The sequence below is a fragment of the Prunus avium genome, chromosome 1 (assembly GCF_965620075.1).
Source record: "Prunus avium chromosome 1, drPruAviu1.hap1.1, whole genome shotgun sequence".
Taxonomy (NCBI): Eukaryota; Viridiplantae; Streptophyta; class Magnoliopsida; order Rosales; family Rosaceae; genus Prunus; species Prunus avium.
The window spans coordinates 21,468,288-21,472,054 of record NC_142284.1 but is presented as its reverse complement, the minus strand read 5'-3'; the positions used below and the strand labels follow the sequence as shown (position 1 = coordinate 21,472,054).

Genomic DNA, 3,767 nt, shown 5'->3' with positions numbered 1-3,767 from the left:
TATTATTTGTAAAGACGACGGTTTTTCAAAAAAAATGTCGTCTATTACATATAATAGATGACGGTTCTTTAAAAAAACCGTCGTCTATTATATGTAGACGACGGTTTTGAGAAAAACCGTCGTCTATTAGGTGTAAAGACGACGGTTTTTTTAAAAGAATTGTGTTTTATTATATCCAAAGACATCGGTTTTGTTAAAAAGCATCGTTGATTGTATATAAAGAAGACAGTATGATGTTAAAAGAGGTCATTGATAATGTGTACAGACGACGGTTTTTCCAATAAAACCATCGTTTTATTATCTTTAAATATGTCGTCTAATAAGTTCCCAAGCTGTTACATTTTTAGTTTTTTGTTTCCTATGATTCTATACAACAATTTTAACTAGAAAACCAATTATAATGCTGTATTAATGAATACATACACTCAAAAATTATTTCTTTCATAAAACTTGATGATTCAATAGTTATTACACAGTCAACCAATTTTTGTTCTATTACATACATACTTCCTACCTATAATTAGAAATAATGGAGCTCACAAATTCTGCTAATTTGATTTTAACTTCATCAATTTGTTATGAGTTGGCTTTGCCTTCTTGCACATTTTCCAAGCTGCTTTATTCCCCTCCCAGCAATATCAGCAACAGGTTATGTGCAGATCTGAAATCATAGTTGCGGATGATTCTCAATTAACAAAGAGGAAAACCATTTTCTTTTATAACTTTTGTTTTGAAATATATAACAAAATGCAAACCATTGATGACACCAGTTACAAATTGGACTAACACTATTTCACAATGAAGCAACAGTAACCTGTTCAGATATTTCATCAATAACCTTCTTGTCACCAGCACCATCAAGAATTACAGTGTCATCTTTTGAATTTGTGACCTGTAGTATTACCCCATTCGTTAGGAGAGTGGAAGAAAAACCAGATATGGAAAAATATAATTAAATCGAATGGGAAACTCCATTAAAAATTCTCCTCATCAAAGAACTAGATGTCATGGTTAGACTGACAACAACGAAAACAAAACCTCAAGTATATCAAAGCTCACCTTTTTGCAAGTGCCGAGCATATTCAATTCCACTTTGTCAAGATTCAACCAAGCTCCTCTCCTCAGTAATAATCTAAAATACAAAAGAGATGTCATTTCCAGGTCGAGAAAATTCAAAAGAGATGCATTTGATTAGGTCAGGTAATAATAATACAAAGCTAATAATAAGAAAAATAAACTTACAGAACCCCCAGTGAGAACGACAAGATCCTGGAGACTGGATTTCCTATTTTCACCAAAACCAGGGGCTTTGATTGCACAGACCTGTAGCAAATCACATTAGATTAGCAAAAGCTGACTTCCCTACACAAAGAACCAAACGATTACATAGGAAAGAAAAAAAAAACCTCAAACAGGAGCATAAAAACAACTGAAAGCAAACCTTGATTCTAGCACGAAGCTTATTTAGAATAAGGTCACTCTCCACATATTCGGCGACAATCAGCAAAGGCCTTTGCTTCTGAAAAGGAGGAGCAAAAGTTTGTCAACCAATTGAAAAAAGAAAAAAAAAACTAGTGAACCTAACCAGAGAAATGCTAACCTGCAAAGCCAACTCCAATACTTTAACCACAACATTAATACTTGAGATTTTCTTTTCATGGATTATGATTAGAGGATTTTCCAATACCTATCAGCACATACAGTTGTTTGAAGATAATGAGCATCAAGCAAAAAGGGACTTGAGGTGCTGCTAACTTTAACAAGCAGCCCTCTAACAGTTTCAAGATATAGTTATCGCTGAGTCAAACTAAAAACTTACACATTTCTGATTTTTCTGGTTGGTGATGAAATAAGGGGATATGTAGCCCTGTCTAGCTTCATTTGGGAATAAAAAAACTAAAATAAAATTAGTTGGAGTAGTGCTACTTCCATTTCTCTATGCATATTTTACTATTATGACTCAAATCTCGACATGAATAACATAAGATGCAAGCACCACCCACACTTCTGCATACAACTCAAGCTAAGCATGACTTAGACCATATAAACAGCACCAACAAAAGTTAACTTACCACATTGAAACTGCCAATCGAGATAAGTTATGCTCCCCTTTTTTAAATCCCTTTGTCTCAGTTTTCACAGCATCCAAACAGAAACTCAAATCGACACAATCACAAGCAAAATCAGTTCTCCATAGACGCTTTGTTTCCAAGCTTCAATCAAATGGATTTCTCTGATTCAGAATCTCATAAACAATGGAGGAACAAACACATATTCACACATATATAAATCCCTAAAACAGAAGAAAAAAAAAAAAAAAAGTTGCCTTAATTTCTATACAAATCGAAAATATTTACAAAAAAATATAACAAATTGCCCAGATAATTTACAATTAAACACCCAAATATTTTAACCCTAAATCATATTAGAGATATAGAAATTGATTCTTCAAAAATTATAGAAAATATTCCTAAGAGAAGGAGAGTTGTTACCTGTGGAATGGAGGAAGGGAGGCTCTCATGGAGCCAGCCAGCGAGAGAGATGGAGCGAGCCAGCGAAGAGATACAGTGAGCTAGAGAGAGACAACAAGAAAGATAGCGCCAGCAAGAGAGAGCCATCGAGAGATAGACGACGAGAGAGAGCCGATGGAGAGGGAGCCATCAAGAGAGAGACGGAGAGAGGAAGATGGAGAGACAGAGAGCCATCGAGACAGAGAGTCGTTGAGAGAGCCAGAGTGAAGATAGCTAGAGAGTTATCGCGATATTGAAACCAAAATGGCGACCTCAGTGACCTAGACGGTGAGATCTGTGACCTAGATGGCGAGATTTGTGACCTGGACGGCGAGCTCGTAACCAAGATGGCTTTTCAAAGATGAGAAAGGGAATTGAGAGTGAGAGAGAGGGAGCGATTTCTGAAAACGTCGCGAGAGTGAGTGTTTGAGAGAGAGAGCTGTCCGTGAAAATTTAAAACTTAATGGTGTGTTTGGATGAAGTAATTCTAATTTTCATGGAAATTGTAAATGACGGAATTTCCAATTACATCATTTAAAAATTCCGTCAATTGCAAATTTCAGCGTTTGGATTCATATATGCGGAATTTAAGAAATGACAGAAATTACAATTTCACCTGTTTGGATAGTCATCACATAATTAGAATTTACGTAAGAACTTTTTTTTTATTTTTTTTATTTACAACAGTCTTGTATATAAAATATGATAGGAATAATTAGCATGGTTCAACACATTATTATTATATATATAATTTGAAAGACTTGAGATGTACGAAAATGTCTAACAGCACATACCTCAATTGTTACTAATGTAAAGAATTGCAACTGTAGCTTGTCAAATTTAAAAAAGCATAAGAGAGCACACTGCCGACAGTATGCCTAATGCAAAATTAGCCACAGTAGCACCACTCCTTGAGCCAATAAACAAAACATATCCTACATAAAGCATGGGCATGCTTTTACAAAGTGAATAAAATATTAAATGTGGCTTTGAATTCGGTGGACTTGGTTTAACTTCCAACAAAAACTAAACAGCAGATATAAGAACAGAAAATTATTATCTTGTGAATAAAATTCAATTAACTGAAAAAGGAAAAATAGATCAAATATGCAAAACCCATGTCTTGTTTTCGAGAATGATCAAGAAACAGATTCAATTCAAGGAAGAATCAGAGAAAAAGCAAAGAGGAATTCAAACAAAACAAATTTTGAATATGGACATCGATTCAGAGAAAAAGAGAAGAGAAGCCAGAAGGAA

General features: G+C 34.6%; 1 long non-coding RNA gene across 9 annotated transcripts; it reads right to left on the bottom strand.

Moving 5' to 3' along the window:
* Positions 1-422: 422 nt before the first annotated feature.
* Positions 423-2,955, bottom strand: LOC110767384 (uncharacterized). 9 transcript variants are annotated; one of them, XR_015835512.1, is made up of 8 exons: positions 2,493-2,954; positions 2,073-2,293; positions 1,820-1,896; positions 1,601-1,687; positions 1,442-1,519; positions 1,243-1,323; positions 1,060-1,132; positions 423-892 (listed from the first exon to the last, which is right to left on the bottom strand). It is a non-coding gene; the product is annotated as an uncharacterized LOC110767384 (long non-coding RNA). The 9 variants fall into 9 exon arrangements; XR_015835510.1 differs by having other exon boundaries at positions 1,820-1,875; XR_015835503.1 differs by having other exon boundaries at positions 423-661; positions 815-892; positions 1,601-2,293; positions 2,493-2,955.
* Positions 2,956-3,767: the final 812 nt, after the last annotated feature.